At 44.7% G+C, this 22292-nt stretch overlaps 1 pseudogene; it reads left to right on the top strand.

Annotated features, from left to right (window-relative positions):
- The first annotated feature begins 4934 nt into the window (after window positions 1–4934).
- LOC142775351 (uncharacterized) lies at window positions 4935–8128 on the top strand (annotated as a pseudogene).
- Window positions 8129–22292: the final 14164 nt, after the last annotated feature.

Below are 22292 nucleotides of genomic sequence, written 5' to 3'. Positions count from 1 at the left end.
GAGCCGGGTGCGGCGTTGTCGTCACTCCGCGAATTTGAGCTTGATTTTTTTATAGGGCAGGTTATTTACAGGTCGTTGCAGTGAAGGTGCTTTGAGCCAACCCGCTATCCTTTCCCTCCTCCTTTTTGTCAGTGAATGCCTCTCTTCTGACCAAGCGAGCCGACCACGCTTGCCATAGGTGTTTGGATTTGAATCGCGGAGGAAACCTATGTGCGGACGAGAGTGACGTTAGCAAGGGTTGGGCCGAAGTGCCATAAACTAGCGGTGGTGAAAGGTGGGAACTAGACACGAAGTGCAGGCTTTAAGAGAGTTCGCGCGTGCTGCTCTTTCGGTCCGGCCAGTCATCAACAACGCCACATGGAGGATGGGTAGACGGGGAGAGAAAGCAGTGTGCAAAACACAGGAAAATAGGTTAGTGTCAGTGGTGTTTGGTCTGGGCGCACGCGAACGCGCGCCGCCTCCGAGCCGGGAGGAGAGAAAAAAACTTCAGACAGGCCGACTAGGCGAGGATCATCGAATCGTAAGCACGGTAGCACGTGACAAGTTCCTACGATGAATGTTACGCACGAGTACCAATATTCTGCCAAAGATTCTTACCTGCCTGTTTTCATCCCGTTGAACAACACCTAATATCTGCACGTCAACCTTTTATCTGCGTTAGGCACTTGACTCATGGCAGCGCCCAGTATAACATAAAGAGGTATGTGCTTAACGTGCCGAACAACGTGGCCAACACTGTGCAGTGCCGGCCACAAAACGTGCCCAACTGCGCTGCCTTCGACGTACCCATCATGCGCAGGCTCGTTTACAAGCGTTTCCACAGAAATGGTCGTGCCAAATAACGCCCCGTTCACAGCCCAGCAAGCTCCTCTAGCATCATTCACTTGGTGGGTATGGTGGTGGTTTTTTGCTTCTGTGTCGACGTGGAAGATTTGTTGTATTCTATCCCGCATAATGAACTGTTCATTGCAACAGGGAGTGTATTGAAAACTAAGGCGAGATATTGTTTCAGAATGAGCATCAGTGTTGAAGACTGTGTATCTCTTCAAGTTGCTCCTTTTGACAGCATACTTTCTGTGCAGAAACATTGTATCTATGTCTGTAAGTGGGTGGCACCGATACTGCGTAATATATTCTGTTGAAGAAAGAGGCATAAGATGGCGCTTTCAATCATTACAACGTTCTTGATGTGTGCAGATATGCGAATGAACCTTTAGTTGTTTTAAAAAAACAAGATTTTGGTGATTTGAGCAATTTCTGAGATTTAGCGTTTTCCGTGAGCTCTTCGACGCTTTCCGTCCGCTGGGACAAAGCTTGTCATTCTCTCATGAGCTTCCATCACAAGGACGCTACCAATATTTTGATGTAGAGCTTAGCTAGGTTGCACTGCCATGTCTGCTTAGTGCCTACGCATTTGCACTCTCATGTCTGCTAGGCCTGTAACCATCACTCCCGGAAGCCTTTGCAGACCGTTCAATTCCACCCATTTACAGACCTTAAAGCGAGCACTTGTCTGACTTGTTTGGGGTTCTGTGCTACAACAGTCTTGCGAAAAATAACCCGAACCAGCTTCTGGCAACAAGTGCAACAGCTGCGGTTTTCATCATATACGTGGGGCAAGTGAGCGTGAGGCATGGGACAGGGAGGGCAACTGCTTCAGGTTACCTATGAGGGAGTGGGCGCAACGTCTGCCCCTTACACTGACCAAATACAGTGGAGGGGGGCTGTAATAAACTTTCACTCCTCCCTTTCTACTTGAAACAGAACCTTACTCACGCTTATGGTCTTCAGGGTACACAAAAAAGTTTCTTTTTCTAGTGCAGAGTCGATGCTCCTGAAGATAAAAGGAAAAAGTAGGAGCTACGAAATACTGAACAGAGCCATAAGACCCGAAGTGTTAGCTTACATCTATAAGGTGACGCACAATCCCAAGATGTGGCTATCGTCATATCAGTGCCCAACGAGTTTTCGAACCTTGGTACACGCGTAGCTAGTGGGGCAAAAAAGAAAGTGTCTTGTGAAGAAATGCTCATCAGGAACTACGCCGAGGCCGTCGTGTATCATTTGGCGACGAATTGCTGGAACTGTCATCTCGGACACATGAGCTGATGTATCAATGAACGATCACGTGAGCATAAAAAGTTGATAATTTATATGTGGGGTTTAACGTCCCAAAACCACCATATGAATATAAGAGACGCTGTAGTTGAGGGCTCCTGAAATTTTGACCACCTGGGGTTCTTTGTCGTGCACCAAAATCCGAGTACACGGGCCTACAAGGCTACAACATTTCAGCCTCTATCGGAAATGCAGCCGCCGAAGCCGGGATTCAATTCCACGACGTGCCGATCAGCAGCCGAGTACCTTATCCACTAGACCACCACAGCCGGGCCACTGAATATGGGATCTACCTTTTTTTTGCAATGTGACAGCTAGGATATCACGTGCAAAGTGGGCGGAAGGTATTCAAGTCCAAAGCCACTCAGAAATTCATGCCATTCGAGCAACAAATCCAAACGGACCTGAACTACAGTACTGGATACTTCACGGAACTTCCACGCACAACTAAACGCAACGTGTGCCGTTCGGGGGTAGTACGATTTACTTCTACTCATCGCAAGCTTTTCTCTGACATATGTCAGACCGAAATGGCATCATTTACTGAGCAATAGGCAGGCGAAATGACAAAAAAGAATGCGTACAAAGGTAAATGACTAATGCCTATGCTCCAAGCTTTACGCTGACCGGCTACCCTAATCTCGTTTTGAAAATACCATTGGAAGTTCATGCTGTTTATGCATCAATTACACGATTCATTCGGTATAATCGCTGTCATTTTTCTATCTTGAGGACCGAAAGGGATCCGTCACTGATACTTTCTGGAAGTTTCCACATACACCTCCTTCACTCGCTGGCACTTGCAAGCAATGGGGGCGTGTAGCAGACTTGGAGACGATGATTCGTAGCACACCAGTTGAAACTGAAGTGTCGGCAAGTGGCTCCCCACGGCGCTGGCTGTGCATTAGTGCAGTGGAATGTTGCGCCGCATGTAGGTGCTGAACGTTCTCCATACTACCACACTATGCTTTGGCAACACGGCGGAGCACAAGCCATGAGCACTTGAAGGCAGAACTACCCACTGTCACCTGTCACCAAGTACCGACATTCGCGCCTTGATAACAGATGATAGTGGCGCGAATGTCACCAAGGCGTGACGTTCTCCCGTTGACATCGTTGCCTTTATGCAGTCCTTACTGCAGCAGTCCTATTAATCGCTGCTATTGCACTCGAAGCAGAAAGCAACATATAAATACCGGTGGTGCGCATGGCAGCAGCACGAATAGAATAACGAATCTTCACAAGCTTAAAAAAAAAGCGAGTGGCGAGAAACCGAACTGCATCCACTTGCGGCATCTCGATGCCAGACAGGAATACTGGCCGCACTAACCTAACTGCACCGTGATGCATTCGCTCCCCATCGGCGCTTTTTAGTGCTACAGCGTATAATCTGACTACACTGCTTCCAGATGTCTGCACCTACTTACCTCGCCAACCAAGATGCGAGAGTGAATATATGAAAGACGTAAGGCGCGTTTTGAAGCCTCGTGCAAATGCAACAGTAGCGTAGTATATAGAGAGTCGGGCAGCTATCATAGAGGACTGATAGGTTCTAGGTTCGACTCCGTGTGACTGAACTGGCTCTTCTCCTTTATTCTCGGATTCATGAGCATATATTTATTCAAAGTCGTATTCTTGACGGAATTACGTCAATGAAGTCTTGGCGGGCGCTGGCATCAAACAATTTGTGTTATACAGAAGGGCACAAATTGTGTTAAAATAACAGGCAACTGCCTGGAACATGAAATGAGATGACGGCACAGATAGAAAGATTACCCCTCTAAGTGACAAGAAGCAACCGCATTGTTCACGTGAGCAGTGGAGATATATTTTTGTTTCTTCATTAAAAATCGCGAAAATAGCCTGTAATAGCATCTGGTGGCCGAAACGTCAATTATTCGAGCTGCCCTGTCACGTGGGCGTAAACTAGTGTACGTGGTCAACCATTTTTCTGCTAGTCTTAAAATATTATTTTATTTTTTATGTAAAAGATGTTACGCTATAAAAATCTACTTATAGACCTGCGTTAGTAGTGCGCAATAAAATGGCGCTGCCTTCACATGGCGTAATGACCCCAAGATCGTCAGCGGGCCTTCAGAAACTTTTCTACGTGCTGATAAAACTGAACACGCAGTTTTCAGGTCGCTAGATTTTGGTGTCGCTAGGCTTTTTATCTACACTTTTACTCAGAACTGACTGGCAGTGATGTTTTCGGTGAGTTGACTTGTCTCGTGTGTCGGGAGAATAACAATGACGGGACAAGCCGTCCACAGCATGGGCGCATCAACCTTGGACGCAGGTGCACGCAACGTGGTAAAATACAGAGAAGCTGTATTAAGCCATTTAGGCCCGTATTCACAAACGCTCCTTCACTCAAGGGCTCCCCTCGACTTGACGAAGTCAAGGCGGAGCGTGCTCTTACACTCAAGGAGTCGATGTGTTTCATGAACGCTACTCGAGGGCTCCTTCGCCAAGGGACGACTGGAGAAACGCTCCTTCACTTGACTTACGCAAGACGCATCTGGTAGCGAGGGTATGTGATAAAATACTACATTAAATAACAAAAATTCAGGTTGAAATACTTCGGATAGGTTAAAAAATTGTCGACTGTCATGAAATGTGTATACGGTGGAAGTATTAAGCGAGATTTCAAATAATATAAGCTAGTTTCGATATCAGGCAGGCACCATATTAGCCAAGCCACGCCAGAGCCGAAGCCGCCAGGATTAGAAGCCGGTTTTGCGAAGACTCGTTTGCACGCGTGAACGAAGTTTTGTTGCACCTCGTGTCGTGGTGCCGTAGTGACCAACGGTGCAATGTCTTTCAACGATGACCGTGGCGTCGCGCGTGACGGAAGGAAGACCACCGCAACGCGGTTCGTGTTCACGCGTGAGGAGCGTGAACTGCTTCTCAATCTGGTGACGCGGCACAAGGCAGTTATCGAAAACAAGAGAACTGACGCGATCACCAAGCGCGCTAAGGACAGTGCCTGGGAAAAGCTGACGAGCGAATACAACAGCCAACCAGGCATTCGTCGCGTTACGGTGGCACAGCTGCGTAAGTTGTGGGACAATGAAAAGTCCAAGTGGAAGAAGAAGCAGTCAGAGGAAAAGCGAAACTTGTATGCCACAGGTAAGTTTACGTTTGTTTACTACTTACTGTAAGCGGGGAGTTTCGAATTGCACTAAGTTAGCAGGCCTCAGGGGCGTAGTGTTTGCGTATGGGGGTCATATATGACTTTTCAAATTGCGTCTCTTGCGTAAGCTATCCGAAAACGCCCTAATAAGGGCATAGGTTCCGCTCTGAATTATATGTCGTAAATAAATGTGTACCTGCAAGAATTGTGCGAATCATAGGCGTGCACAAGGTTTTCCTTCAGGGGAAGGGGGTGACGGATTTTCGCTTGCAGAAACATTTTTTTAAATAGCATCACGTCGTCACCATTCATTTCTTTTTTCGGCAAAATCTTCCCGCACTTTTTTTTGCCATCGGGTGCCAAGTGTGTCACTTAATTACGAATTAAGAAATGCTTTTGCTCAGTTTGAACGTGCTTTGAACTCTATATACATATATATTATATATAAGTGCAAGTTTCGGTTTCTTTGTCAGTATTACTGTGTATTTTTGCAGGACATAATTTTTTCTCCAACTTAAATCACTGTACAGTTTTTTCTCTTAAATTCTTTTCTTGTATTTACTGATGTATATTTCTCTATTTACTTTGTACTAGCCCCTCTTACTCGATTCTGTATTGGGCTTTGAAAGGTTTGATGAATAAATAAATAAATGTGTAGTAGTAGTAGTAGTACATTAAATAGTTATCTGTGTACCATAAATTTTCACTGCCTATTTCTCTCGCATATGCGTTGTCTTCCTTAAGCACTTTCTTCGTGCTGTTTCTTGAAATTTCAATGTATCTACGTAACAACATTTTTGCACCTTAGGGGGCGGGCCATCTCCCTGCCGGCCAATGAGCCCCTCATTGGCGCTTGGTGGAGCGGCGGCATCACACATGGGGGACACGGCTCCAGAACCCGTATGACAGCGATGGAGTCCACCTCAATCAGCCAGTGCTTTCTTTATCGCCGTCGCGGATTTTCGAGAGCATGCTCACTGGTAGCCAAGACAGCACGGAAGAGCTGCTTGGTAAAAGACGAATGGGCAAAAGTTGTCAGGTGTAGCAACAGTCGTGCTGCTATATTGCATCAACTTATGCATGTATACAATGTGGGAGGTGTTGCGTTTCAATGTTGTTTTGTTTTGTGACTAATGCCTCTGTTTCTACCATTTGCATATCCATTTTACTAAAATTTACGTGTACAAATAATTTTCATTCTCATTAAAAGAACATGCCATGGTGTTAACACAAAGTAATGATATGTAACAAGCCTGCTATTACTCTTTTAAAACGTTCCTAGCATAATTTGACGTGGTTCAGCAAGTTTTTGTGTGACACATACAGTCCACATCATGGGTGGCCTTATAATAAGCCCAATTTTGGAATTGTATTTCAACTTTGCTTTTGTGTGCAGATGCCCTTTTCCCAGCGCCACTTCCCGACAGCAAGAGGCTGACTAGCCCACGAGCTAGTACTCTTCATTTTCCAGGGATAGAATTTGCCAATTGATTCAATATTTTTGCTACAACTGAAGCTCATATTCGTGAAGGACAGTCGCTTTCTTTATTGTGTTTGTGTCTGATACCGTATGCATGCACATGAAGTATCTGTCACCATGTGTGATTACTGGTAAGGGGCTTGTATGCTTGCAGAGTGGCGGTGTTGCATGCCACCAGCTAACATTATTAATTTTCATATTTACAACTGTTATTACTTTTTATATTTCCATCACGTACTGATTTGTTAAAAATGTCACGTGTTCATGTAGAAGCATGGAAACACACAAATATTTGTGCCTGTACCATAAAGAGGCTTTTCTGATTACATCGCATGTCAGCAGAGCACCAGTTCTGCTTCTTTTGTATGTGCAGACACAACCAATTTCATGCCATGGCCAGCTGTTGGAGTCACCAAGAGCTATGGGTTTGCCGACATCGGGAGCACAGGCGCCGCTAGTCATGCGGCCCAACTGCATGCAACTATAAAAGTGCTGGCGACATGGCTTCCCGGGTTGTGTGACTCACATAAAACAAGAATATTGAAGATAAGATATTTCTACACTTTTATGTAAAATTAAGCCTGTCTTTTGCATGAAATATGTGGTTAACGTATATCACACACTTCAGAAAAAGGATGTGGGTAAAGTTATTTTAAATAAAATGCTGCTGAGGTATTCCGCAGTAAAGCTCTCTTGGCTACTGCCATAGCGATATTGAGGTTGGACAGAACAGTATTATGAATTATGTGTGCAAGTAACAGGCCGGGCATGACCCGGATAAATTGCCACACTTCTCTTTTACTTGCAGGCCTGGTGCGTGATATAAAACGTGCTTGTATTTATACTTGCAGCAGCATCTAACAGTCATGCTGACACTGCTTACACGTGTTACGTTTCCCTACCTTGTGCAAGTGTATTGTGTGTGTGCAGACGAGACAATTCAGCCACAACTGCGATCGAGCGAGGGTGCTGGTTCCCCAGGACCTCGGGCTACACAGCCACCTACGGAAGGTGCTTGCGCAAGCTGTCCCTCTCACACCTTGGCAGTAGTTGCTCATGGAAACGAGGAGTCATGAACAGCAGCAGCAGCTCCAGAAGAAAATGGGGAAAATTAAGTTGGTGCAGGAGAACGCCAATGGCCGAAATCAACGCGAAGCCGCCTAGCAGCCGTAGAGCGTGTGCTTGCCCCAGAAGCTACGGCCCGAATGGAGGAACTGAAAACTGATGAGCAGCGCAAGGCACAGCTGCATGCCCTGGAGCTGCGCTTGCTGAGCTTGCGTAAGCAGCAGCTCTTGCACCAACGAAAAATGCACAGGATGCAAATGCATCGGGAGCAGGAGCTGCATAAAATGCAAGTGCAGCTGTTGGAGCAGCAGCTGGAGCAGCAAAAATGACGCTTCAACATCGAGCGCCAGAAGCTCCTTTTTGAATTACAGGAAACACAGCAGCAGCAGCGCATAGAAACCCAGCCGGAACAAAAATAAAGCATGTGTGCAATCTCACACACCTGATGCTTTTATTTAAAAGACATCTGCAACAGCTCCATGTGTGATAAAAAATTTTCATTGTTGCGAGTCAGCAAGGATGAAAAGAACACCTAAAACGTGACGAATTGAGGAACGTTTCAGCATGCTCCCGTATGTGAATATGCATAGATTTTCCAATCTGAGGTTGTTGGTCTACTCAAAAGAACATGTTACACAATTTATTCATTAGGCGAGGTAAATGCATGAGTAATCAGCCGCATTCGGCATCGAGATCCAAGTAGGGTGTCGGCTTTGTTCACCACATCAGGCTGCTGCCGCCTTAAGTGTTGGGGGATAATCACAGGTGGTGGTTCCGCGTCTTGCCTTAGGACTGCAAGGTTGTGTAGGGCCGCACAGGCCGTTGTAATGACAGCGGAGCGCTCCGCCAAGTTTTGTAGCCCCATGTCTAAACACGGGAAGCGACGTTTCCACACGCCAAAGGCCCGCTTGATCGTGTTTCTAGTGCGCATGTGAGCTGCTTGATACCTATGCAAAGAAATCAATGTCGTATTACTGTATGTATTAAACGATACACTTGAGTATTATAGCCAGGCCACTAGTCAAAACTGTTGCTGCTAATATACCGATTCTATTGTAACATGAGATATATTCAGGGCACAAAAAACGATACATGTACCACGCTTATTGTAATAAAAGTCTTCAAGCGCGATAGGTAGCACACACGTACACGTTTTGTTCTGGAGATGAAAGTTAAAGGGTTATACAGGCGTACTAACTGGCTCTCAGGGCTGTGCGGTGGCGGGTCAGCCATCGGTGTCATGAGGAAAGACGTGCAGCGGTATCCAGCATCGCCAAGTAGGAGACCCGGTACTCGTTTTTGTTTCGTACAGAACGCGTGCACGACTGTTGTAAAAAATACGACTGTCATGGACTGATCCCGGCCAGCTCAAAACCACGTCGTATAATTGTAGCTTTGTCCCTGCAATCACCTATTGAAAATGCAATACATGTTATACTGTGTTTTTGTGCTGAAGCAGCCGTCTACTACGAACGTACTTAATGCCTGCATGATCTTGTTTCAGTGCAGTAGTATTCACTTTTGTTTCAGACTGCAAAGCTACAATCATAAAAATTTAAAGCTATTCCATTTGTAGGCCAATATCAGCTGCATTCACGGGACAGGCGTCATCGCAGACGAAACACTCATGAAATATATGTGACGCTATTCGGATCGCTGCGCAGCCAGCACTCGCACGAGAGGGGTGAATTACCACTGCAACCAAAAACTTCAGTCCCCCCCCCCCTTCCACTCCACCCCTAGCATTGCAAATAGGACCTGGGCCTGCTCGCTCATCTCGCAAATTGCTTAGCGCGGACTGAAGGAGGACCGCGAGAGAACTTGTGATGTTTGGTGTTGTAGCAAGCAATCCGTGGGTTTCAATCGCGATTTGGTCTTTCTTTTGAATACAGCTTTACTGGGTTGCAAACAAGCTAAACGAAATAATAAAAAAACGCCGCGTTCTTAAAATAGCATGCACGGGTTTTTATAATCGAATTGTCTACCATGAAGTTTTTCTTTTGCTAATATGCAGTTCATGGAATCCCTTGTGCAATGTTAATGTTGAATTACTACATTTTAGTAGTACTGCAAAGCTTTCAACGTTAGCAGCGAAGAATGAGCAAGTTACCTAAACATTTATGAAGAAGTACCCCTTTCGGTTGCGGTAAACTTCGCCATTCGGCCCACCAGGTGGTTTGATACGGACGTGGGTGCAATCTATGCACCCTGTCACACCGGGAAACTTGGCGATCCGGTCGAATTCCACCATCGTCTCACGGAACCCGTCATCAGAGTTAGGGAAATTCACGACAGCCGGGAACAAGTGCTTCGCGATCAGCCGTGACACACGTATGATGACGTGACTCACCGTCGGCTGAGACACATTCACCAAGTCGCCCATCACTACTTGAAAAGTACCCGCTCCATAAAAGCGCAGCGTAATCAGAAGCTGCATCACAGGTGGAAGAGGGTGGTCACGATTGCTGCAGCTCTCCTCAAATGGCAAGCACTCAAGTAGCTTTTTCACGCTGCTCTTGGTGAAGCGATAGCGCGCGAGAAATTCACTGTCTGTGGAGTGCTCCATGAGGTTCAACCGGTCTCTCAGTTGTTGGCGTGGTATGCTTACACAGTCCTCCACGTCGCGAAACAGCTCGTCAACGCGGAGAACATAACCGACGAACGACGCGTAGTCCGCCATGATACTTGGCTCGAGGGACGATTCAAGGTAGCTCAATCGCTACCTTGGAAATCTTGAGGAAACGCCCAAGGTTTTCTCAAGTGAAGGAAGCGTTTCAAGTGAAGGGCGGTTTGTGAATGGAAAAACGCCACTAGAGGAGCGTTTCGAGTGAAGGGTTGAGTCGAGGAGCGTTTGTGAATACGGGCCTCATAGGCCCGTATTCACAAACGCTCCTTCACTCAAGGGCTCCCCTCGACTTGACGAAGTCAAGGTGGAGCGTGCTCCTCCACTCAAGGGGCCGCTGCGTTTCATGAACGCTCCTTCACACTTCCTTCGCCAAGGGAGGCCTTGGAAATGCTCCCTTCACTTGAGTGAACTGTATGCGCCGAGAAAAGCGCCTGATAACGAGAGTATTCGTAATTGTGTTTAAGAAATGCCTATTTATGTACATTAAGAGAACGCCTTTTCTAGTTATTCTTTTTTCTAAATTGACATTACAGCAAAATACGTGCATTTAGAGTGGTAGTGTTGTTTCCCTATGCCTTGTGCTGATAGAGTTAGCGAAACCCTCCTTCAAGTCTGGCAACAGTCGGACCCAGGCAGCTGAACGAACAGCTGATGGCATTTCGTCTGCTGCTGAACGTGTCTACCTGCTTGCTTTATTTTGTCTTGTATGCGTCTATTATTTGCAGTTTATATTTACGGTAGTGTTTGTGTGTGTGTCGTTGGAGAGCCTACTTTTGCCGGGGTGACTAACGAACTACGTGAGTGATGACAGGAAGCGAAATAGAAGGTTTGTTGCTTTGTTTACTTTCGCCTTGCTGAGAGCATTCTGATCACTCACGTAGCTACCGAATGTATACCGCGGTGGAATGAGTATTTTTTACTATATATCACAGTATGTTGGCGTGCTTTTAGCACTCACCACCGTATTATGTGTAAGGATTACTCGTACGTAAATTCATTCTCACTGCGAGAGTACGTCCACAGTTCCTAATTTCAGGGGCCTGTGCAATGTTTATTTTTCTCATTTACTGCAAATTTCACCGTGGCGCTTTCGTAGTTGTTTCTCTGCGTATAATAGGAAATTTCAAAGACATTGCTCGCAACTGATATTCAAGGTTATACCAGGGTAGCGTTAAAAACTAGGCATGTTATACTCGTGGCTGAGCGTTCGAATTAGACTGCTACGCAAGTTAAGAAAAGCGATCATGTTCCTTTCTTTCACTATTGGCGAAAAATACATTTTAAAGTTGTTTTCTTTGTTTAGTAACATATATAGTCGGTTAACAGGGACTGGTGTGTGTGTGTGTGTGTCAACTTTACCATTTTAGTCTTGCAAGAAATAAGTTATTGTTTTTGCATTGTTTTTCTGTTTGCCCTGCATTTGTGGATGTGTCTAATTTGACAGATTCACCTAGAAGTAACCTTTAAATTTGTGTAGCTTCCGTCTCCAAGTTCACACAGCGGCAACGTCTTAAATTTTTTTTCCCGTCTCCTTCATCTGCATGCTCAGAAGCACAATCGTTAGTGCATGAATGACTTTCGCACTAATGTTTTGGATTTTATTTGCAATATAACTACTGGAAATACCTGTTGAAAAGGATCGTGGTGTCTGTGCTGCATTCCAAAGTTCCGGCACAACATAAATTATAGGGGACGTTTTATTTTTTTGGAAATCATAAAAGTGAAGCCGCGTCTGACTTTTGGCGCTGTTCAGTTTTAAAAATTATCCTGTGGGTTCTCTCAGCCTTCAAAAAAGTGTCGTCAAGAGCAGCGTATATTATACTGCTGATTTATTGAAGACCAGTGCAAGAAAGCGGTGTGAAAAATGCTCAAGAGTATTGCAGTCATCGCGGATACATCTGGTCAGAACCCTGTAAATAAAATATCCACTATTGCTGCATCATTAGAGGTCTACCAGTTAGAACCACGCCATCTCAGTTCCATGGAAGAGGAGTGGTGCTGTTTTATATAAAACAAGTTTAATTTTCCTAGAACTGCTTTCCTGTAGAATCGAAGAAGTGGTTTTTGCACTCCTGACTCATCATGAAAAGACAAACACGACGATAATTATGTATTGATAAATGAACAAAACAGAAGTTGTGAATGACAAATGCACCTTTACTACAAGTGGCTGATGAGGAGCGACGTGGCAAACATAAGAATGCGAATGAAAAGTGTTCATCAATCAACCATATGCAACCTACACACTGTAAAGATAAAGTACGAGCTCGGAGGACATCATAAATAAGATTAAGGAAGTAGACACCAGAGTGCCTAATGCAGTGTAGCTGCACGCATTCACTGCTGTTTTTGTGCTTTTGTATACAGTCGTGCAAACTCTGCAATGCATTGATAATACGGCAGATTCTAGGAGGCCTTTTCTCTGTGTTCTTCTGTCGGCAGCTGGTCCCCTGCACAAAAGAGGCAAGAATTAATATTAGAAAAACGTAATAGCTTGGATACAAAAGCCGCATTTTTCTTTAATTCTAGCTGTGCACACACTCATTAGTATATCTCGCGTTCAAGAACAGACATGGTTGAAGTTTTGAGGTTTGACTATTTTGACACAAGTTTGGCTCAGGCACTTGGGCAGCTGACCAGTCATATGGGTATATATTTCATTATCTAATTGCACGAATCAGGGTCATAGCCAGCAATTCTTCTTCGGGAGTAGGAATGGGGTTAAATTAAAAAAAACAATCTTATTATGTATCTGCTGTATTTATATTTCATATGTTTGCGTTTTCATACGACACTCACGCACTTTTGCGTACATGCAGGTTTCACAAAGCATGATCATCTGCTTGATCCCCTAAATTTGTACTTGGTTGTTCATTGGTATTGTGAGCTGCATAGGCACTGTATAAGGAAGCTATGTTTCACGCGTAGTAGCTACAGCAGCACACTCATTGCGCCCAATGTATTGTGTTGTGCTTTTCCTAAACTGTCTTTAATAGTAATCTGACCGAAGCAGAAAAAAAAAATAAAAAAACACAGGGGAACTTACCTTCTCATTGGTACAGATGGTCGTCTAACGGAGGTGTGCTTCGTCGTAAATTTCGGCTAGGGCAGCAAAGGTTCACCGGAGAGGAAGCCACTCTAAAGTATGGTGAACCCAGCGCATCAAAAGTTTGCTATGCTGCTTGCTTGTCAAGCTTTCGCACCACGCTTGAACTGATGCGGTGTGCGAGCTTCATCAAAACACTTCAAAGCACTGGAATCCGCAGTAAGTCACGGAGCACTCGCACGCAGATTATACGCACACCCGAAGGCAGGTAATCCACTGGCTCGTGCACGGAACGCAACACATCACGGCACTGGTGAGTGCTCCTTTTGACACCCCGCCCGCTTGTCCCGGCGCCACAGTAGCCGTTGCTGAACCGTTTGAAGACAGCTCCGTAGTAAACGCGCACCGTCATTGTCGAAAGAACGTGGCGGTGGCAGCCAAATTAATCGATCAACGCCGTCAAAGCGAGACGGGCTCCGCCATGGACGCGATGCTGGCGCAAATATTTCACTCGAGGGACGATTCAAGGTAGCTCGATCGCTTCCTTGACAATCTCGAGGAAACGCTCAAGATTTTCTCAAGTGAAGGAAGCGTTTCAAGTGAAGGGCGGTTTGTGAATGGGAAAACGCCACTTAAGGAGCGTTTCGAGTGAAGGGTCGAGTGGAGGAGCGTTTGTGAATACGGGCCTCATAGGCCCGTATTCACAAACGCTCCTTCACTCAAGGGCTCCCCTCGACTTGACGAAGTCAAGGTGGAGCGTGCTCCTCCACTCAAGGGGCCGCTGCGTTTCATGAACGCTCCTTCACACTTCCTTCGCCAAGGGAGGCCTTGGAAATGCTCCCTTCACTTGAGTGAACTGTATGCGCCGAGAAAAGCGCCTGATAACGAGAGTATTCGTAATTGTGTTTAAGAAATGCCTATTTATGTACATTAAGAGAACGCCTTTTCTAGTTATTCTTTTTTCTAAATTGACATTACAGCAAAATACGTGCATTTAGAGTGGTAGTGTTGTTTCCCTATGCCTTGTGCTGATAGAGTTAGCGAAACCCTCCTTCAAGTCTGGCAACAGTCGGACCCAGGCAGCTGAACGAACAGCTGATGGCATTTCGTCTGCTGCTGAACGTGTCTACCTGCTTGCTTTATTTTGTCTTGTATGCGTCTATTATTTGCAGTTTATATTTACGGTAGTGTTTGTGTGTGTGTCGTTGGAGAGCCTACTTTTGCCGGGGTGACTAACGAACTACGTGAGTGATGACAGGAAGCGAAATAGAAGGTTTGTTGCTTTGTTTACTTTCGCCTTGCTGAGAGCATTCTGATCACTCACGTAGCTACCGAATGTATACCGCGGTGGAATGAGTATTTTTTACTATATATCACAGTATGTTGGCGTGCTTTTAGCACTCACCACCGTATTATGTGTAAGGATTACTCGTACGTAAATTCATTCTCACTGCGAGAGTACGTCCACAGTTCCTAATTTCAGGGGCCTGTGCAATGTTTATTTTTCTCATTTACTGCAAATTTCACCGTGGCGCTTTCGTAGTTGTTTCTCTGCGTATAATAGGAAATTTCAAAGACATTGCTCGCAACTGATATTCAAGGTTATACCAGGGTAGCGTTAAAAACTAGGCATGTTATACTCGTGGCTGAGCGTTCGAATTAGACTGCTACGCAAGTTAAGAAAAGCGATCATGTTCCTTTCTTTCACTATTGGCGAAAAATACATTTTAAAGTTGTTTTCTTTGTTTAGTAACATATATAGTCGGTTAACAGGGACTGGTGTGTGTGTGTGTGTGTCAACTTTACCATTTTAGTCTTGCAAGAAATAAGTTATTGTTTTTGCATTGTTTTTCTGTTTGCCCTGCATTTGTGGATGTGTCTAATTTGACAGATTCACCTAGAAGTAACCTTTAAATTTGTGTAGCTTCCGTCTCCAAGTTCACACAGCGGCAACGTCTTAAATTTTTTTCCCGTCTCCTTCATCTGCATGCTCAGAAGCACAATCGTTAGTGCATGAATGACTTTCGCACTAATGTTTTGGATTTTATTTGCAATATAACTACTGGAAATACCTGTTGAAAAGGATCGTGGTGTCTGTGCTGCATTCCAAAGTTCCGGCACAACATAAATTATAGGGGACGTTTTATTTTTTTGGAAATCATAAAATTGAAGCCGCGTCTGACTTTTGGCGCTGTTCAGTTTTAAAAATTATCCTGTGGGTTCTCTCAGCCTTCAAAAAAGTGTCGTCAAGAGCAGCGTATATTATACTGCTGATTTATTGAAGACCAGTGCAAGAAAGCGGTGTGAAAAATGCTCAAGAGTATTGCAGTCATCGCGGATACATCTGGTCAGAACCCTGTAAATAAAATATCCACTATTGCTGCATCATTAGAGGTCTACCAGTTAGAACCACGCCATCTCAGTTCCATGGAAGAGGAGTGGTGCTGTTTTATATAAAAAAAGTTTAATTTTCCTAGAACTGCTTTCCTGTAGAATCGAAGAAGTGGTTTTTGCACTCCTGACTCATCATGAAAAGACAAACACGACGATAATTATGTATTGATAAATGAACAAAACAGAAGTTGTGAATGACAAATGCACCTTTACTACAAGTGGCTGATGAGGAGCGACGTGGCAAACATAAGAATGCGAATGAAAAGTGTTCATCAATCAACCATATGCAACCTACACACTGTAAAGATAAAGTACGAGCTCGGAGGACATCATAAATAAGATTAAGGAAGTAGACACCAGAGTGCCTAATGCAGTGTAGCTGCACGCATTCACTGCTGTTTTTGTGCTTTTGTATACAGTCGTGCAAACTCTGCAATGCATTGATAATACGGCAGATTCTAGGAGGCCTTTTCTCTGTGTTCTTCTGTCGGCAGCTGGTCCCCTGCACAAAAGAGGCAAGAATTAATATTAGAAAAACGTAATAGCTTGGATACAAAAGCCGCATTTTTCTTTAATTCTAGCTGTGTACACATTCATTAGTATATCTCGCGTTCAAGAACAGACATGGTTGAAGTTTTGAGGTTTGACTATTTTGACACAAGTTTGGCTCAGGCACTTGGGCAGCTGACCAGTCATATGGGTATATAATTTCATTATCTAATTGCACGAATCAGGGTCATAGCCAGCAATTCTTCTTCGGGAGTAGGAATGGGGTTAAATTAAAAAAAACAATCTTATTATGTATCTGCTGTATTTATATTTCATATGTTTGCGTTTTCATACGACACTCACGCACTTTTGCGTACATGCAGGTTTCACAAAGCATGATCATCTGCTTGATCCCCTAAATTTGTACTTGGTTGTTCATTGGTATTGTGAGCTGCATAGGCACTGTATAAGGAAGCTATGTTTCACGCGTAGTAGCTACAGCAGCACACTCATTGCGCCCAATGTATTGTGTTGTGCTTTTCCTAAACTGTCTTTAATAGTAATCTGACCGAAGCAGAAAAAAAATAAAAAAACACAGGGTAACTTACCTTCTCATTGGTACAGATGGTCGTCTAACGGAGGTGTGCTTCGTCGTAAATTTCGGCTAGGGCAGCAAAGGTTCACCGGAGAGGAAGCCACTCTAAAGTATGGTGAAGCCACTCTAAAGTATGGCACCGACCACGGAGCAGTGAGCAGCTCCCTCGGCGCGCACGTAACCGTGCCGCGCCCGCACGTGGCACTTTGCACTTATGGGACATTCTTTAATGCAGCTGCAGTGAAATCTACCACGGTGGCAATGACCAAGTAAGCTGCTGCAGTGTTTGCTTTGAACGACTCCTCATAGTCTTACGTGACCATAGAATGGTACGGTCTCGAATTCACCTAGACTTCGAGAAGGGACGACAGAATCTGATATGCAAGGAGCTAATCAATGAGCTAGAACCTAGAGGGAAGGTACAGGAATTCAGGCCCGTATTCACAAACGCTTCTTCACTCAAGGGCTCCTCTCGACTTGATGAAGTCAAGATGAAGCGTGCTCCTCCACTCAAGGGGCCACTGCGTATCATGAACGCTCCTCCACACTTCCTTTGCCAGGGAGGCCTTGGGAATGCTCTCTCCACTTGAGTGAACTGCATGGGCCGAGAAAAGCAACTGATAACGAGAGTATTCGCAATTGTGGTTAAGAAATGCCTATCTTTGTATAATAAATGAACGCTTTTTTCACTCATTAGTTTTTTAATAAATTGACATTGCAGCAAAATACATGCATTTATAGTGGTAGCATGGTTTCCCTAAGCCTTGAGCCGGTAGAGTTAGCGAAACCCCCACTTCAAGTCTGGCAACAGTTGTGCCCAGGCAGCAGCTGATGGCATTTCGTCTGCTGCTGAACGTTTCTATGTGCTTAGTTTATTTCGTCTCGTGTGCGTCTATTAATTGCAGTTTATATATACGGTAGTGTCTGAGTGGGTGTTAGAGACCCTGCTTTCACCGGGGTGACTAACGAACTACGTGAGTGATGGCAGGAAGCAGAACATATGGTTTGTTGCTTTGTTTATTTTCACTTTGCTGAGAGCCTTCTGCTCACTAGTGTAGCCACCGAACGTGTAACGTGGTGGAATGAGTAATTTCTACTTTACATCACATTATATTGGTGGCTTTTAGAATTCACCTCCGACAAAGATTACTTGTACGTGAATTTATTTTCGCTGCGGGAGTACGTGAACAGTTCCTGATTTTAGGGGACTGTGCTATGATCATTTTTCTCATTTACTGCGAATTTCCACGTTTCACTTTCGTAGTTGTTCCTCTGCATGTAATAGAAATTTTGGAAGGCAATGCTCGCAACTTTTATTCAAGGTTACACGAGAGTTGCGTTGATTTGATTGATATGTGGGATTTAACGTCCCATAACCACCATTTGATTATGAGAGACGCAGGGTAGCCTTAAAAAGTAGGCATGGTACACTCGTGGCTGAGACTTTGAATTAGACTGCTAGGCAAATTAAGAAATGCGATCGTGAGCCTTTCTTCAAATAATGGCGAAAACATCATTTTAAAGTTGTTATTTTCTTCAATTACCATCATATATAGAAGGTTAACAATGCGTGTTCGTGTTTTTGTGATTCCATTTTACCATTTCAATCTTCTAAGAATGCCTTAGTAAGGAGTTATTTCTTCTATCTTCTTTTCGCCCTGGATTTGTGGATGCTTTAATATGACAGATTCGAATAGACGTAACTTTTAAATCTGTTTAGCTTCCGTATCTAAGTTCACACAGCAGCCTCGTCTTAAAATTTGGTCCTGTCTTCTTTACCTGCAAGTTCAGAAGCACATTCGTCGATGCGGAAATGACCTTTGCACCTATGTTTTGGCTTTTATTTGTAGAATAATATTGCCGGGAATACCTCTTGAAAATAATCGTGTTTTCTCTGCTTCATTCTAAAGCCTCATCAGTACATATTTTATAGGAGATGTTTTATTCTTTTGGAAATGATAAAATTGAAGGCGCATCTGACTTTTGGTGTTGTTCTGTCTTAACAACGACCGTGGTGGTTCACTGAACCTTGGAGGAAGTGTCGTTAAGAAGCAGAGTATTTTACTCTGTTGATTTAACGAAGACCAGTGCAACAAAGTGGTGAAATAATGCTCAAGAGTGTTGGAAACATCGCGGATATATCTGGTCAAACCCCTGTATATAAAATATCCGCTATTGTTGCAATATTAGCATGTCTACATGCTGGAACCACGCCATCTCACTTTCATGGAAGGGGAGTGGGGGTGGTGTATATAAAACAAGCTTGATTTTTGTAAAAGTGCTCTACTGTAGAATCGGAGAAGAGGTCTTGTGATTCTGCCTCATCCTGAAAAGACGAATATGACGATAATTATGAATTCAAAAACAAACAAAATACAAATTATGAATGGCAAAATAAACCTTTATTACATTTGGCTGATGAAAAGCCATGTGGCAAACACAAGCGTGCAACCGCGAAGTGTGCATTAATCAAGCATGTGCTGCTGAAACACTGTCAAAATAAATTTCGAGATTGTAAACCATAAATAAGATCGAGGTAATAGACACCATAGCATGTCTTATGCAGTGCAGCTGCGCGCATTCACTGCAGATTTTGTCCTTTTGTATACAGTCGTGCAAACTCTGCAATGCACTGCGAATACGGCACGTTTTAGGAAGCCTTTCCTCTGTGTTCTTCCGCCGGCAGCCTGGCCTCTGCACAAAAGAGGCAAGACATAATATTAGAAAAACGTAATAGCTAGAACACCAAAGCCGCATTTTTTTATTTCTCGAGATGCACTCATTCATCATATTCCTTGCGTTAAAGAACCGACATTGTTGAGTTATTGAGCTTTGCCTATTTTGACACATGTTTTGCTCGGGCACTTGGGCAGCTCACCAGGCATATGGTTATGTAATTCGATAACCTAATTGCACGAATCAATGGCGTAGCCAGCAATATTTCTTAGGGGGGGGAGGGGTTCAAATTTAAAAAAACAATCGTATAATGTATCTGATCTATTTCTATTTCGTACGTTTCGATTTTTGTACTGCACTCCATGCATTCTTGCGTGCGTGCACGTTTCACAGAGCACGAGCCTCTGCTCGATTCCCTAAAGGTGGGTGTGGTTGTTCATTTGTATTGTGAGCTGCATAGACGCTGTATATGGAAGCTATGTTTCACGCGTAGTAGCAACAACAGCACACATATTCGGGCCAATTGCATTGTGTTTTGTTCTTCCTAAATTGTCTCTAATAGTGATCTGACCTGAGCAATGGTAAAATGACCGAAAAAACAAGAAAAAGGAGAACTTATTTTCTGGTAAATACAGATGATCATCTAACGAAAGTGTGCTTTGCCGTATATTTCGGCTAGGGTAGCAAAGATTCACCGGAGAGGAAGCCTCTCAGGAGTGTGGCGAGTGTAGCGCGTGGAAAGTTTGCTATTACGTTTCCTCTCAGCTTGTTTGTCAAGCTTTCGCGCCACGCTTGAAATGGTGTGGTGTGCAAGCTTCATCGAAACACTTGAAAGCAGTGGCACCCGCAGTAAGTCTTGGAGCACTCACACGACGAGTATACGCACCCCCGAAGGCAGGTAATCCACTGGCTCATGCACGAAACACAACACATCACGGCGCTGCTGAGCGCTCCGCTTGACATCACGCCCGCCTGTCCCGGCGCCAAGGTAGCCGTTGTCGAACCGTTACAAGACAGCTCCGTAGTGAACGTGCACCATCACTGTTGAAAGAACGCGATGATGGCAGCTAAATTGATCGATAATCGCTGTCGAAGCGAGACGGGAACCGCCATGACGCGATGTTGGCGCAGAAACTTCACTCGAGGGACAATTCAAGGTAGTTCGATGTCGCACAGGTCCCGTTAATCAGGGAGGCAATCGCTGGGCTAATTCCAAGGGCCGAGGTATCGGCCCCCTCGAACCGCTCCACGAAAGCGTGGACAATTTAGAAGTGGTCCTATTTGGCGCGCCAGCGGACGCCGGTTGTGGCCCAAAGAACAAGTCAGAGCCGAGAGTTGATAAACAAACGAAATTATACTTTCAATAATTGCAGATTAAAACAACACACAAGTACGCACTCTTCACGATAGTTGAGTACAATATATCACCAAACAAACAACGTACTACACAGTACAATCAGCCACACTCGAAACAACGGACACAGACAACGATACGCACTACAATGCAGTCGCATGCATTGAACAACCAAGACACTTAAAGACTAAAGAGATAGAAAACCTATCCAGTCCAAAGTTCTTGGAACAAAAGTCTGGATGATACTCTTCCGAGAATCACTCTCTCAAAGTCCAGCGTTGTTGTCGTTCCGCAGCCCCCGAAGTTTCTCTTCCAGGAAACCTCACGTCTTCAATAGGCAACTTTCCAAGCTTCAAACTTCTTCGCCAGAAACACGTCGGCTTCACACACGCCGCTGTTGCCACGCGTATTCGCTTGATAGCGGTAAACACACACTCTTGCCTGTAGCTCGAGTCGTCACCCCTGAGGTGGAAATCATCTTCTTCTCCTGCTTTGTCTCCACGGACAAAACCTTCGCCGACTACACGGCGGAATCCCTACGCGCTCTGGCGCTAACTTCCGTCTTCTCCTGATCTTTCGTCTCGGCTGCTCGATTAAATACCTTCCGCCCGAGATTCCAGAAGGTTCTCATCATTTGGTCGGCGCGATGCGCAGCGAAGGCTGGTGGGAGAGGTCGAGAGGATACGAGGGCCGTCCCCGTCGGATGACTCAACCCGGCATTACCACGCCTCTTTCTTTCTAGAAATTTCGAGTTCTTGCTCGGCCGCCGATGTGGGGTGAGGAGGTTCGTCGGCGAGCCCACGCTTCCGAGGGAGAGTTTCGCGCACCCGGGAGTCTTTGAATGTTTGTTTTCTTTTCTCTTTTTTTATCGTTGACCTCGCGGCGTCACTCGGGCGTTTTGACGCGAGAATTTGGCGGCGCGTCCTTTTTTGAGCACTCGTTTTGTGACACTGCCCCCCACTTTGAGAATACTATCTCATAATATTCAAAACCACACAAACGAGCGCGAACAGTCACCACACACTCTCACAGACTGTAAAACAATTCGTCGCTCATGACACTTCACATTCACAGTAGATCACTCAAAACAATTTTACAATGTAATTCGATTCCACAACACATGAAATATAGCCACAGGTACATGAATGCAACACTCCATCACGTATTCCAAACAATACAAATGTACAAAGTTATCTCATTACAACAATTATACAATACTATACATCAAATCAACGTAACAAACATTTTGACTCGCTCGACATACAGTTTTGACACAGGACAACAACCACATTTACTTAACATATAGCACTGTC

This window comes from Rhipicephalus microplus, chromosome X (genome assembly GCF_043290135.1).
Source record: "Rhipicephalus microplus isolate Deutch F79 chromosome X, USDA_Rmic, whole genome shotgun sequence".
NCBI lineage: Eukaryota > Metazoa > Arthropoda > Arachnida > Ixodida > Ixodidae > Rhipicephalus > Rhipicephalus microplus.
This window is presented reverse-complemented; position numbering and strand designations above follow the sequence as displayed.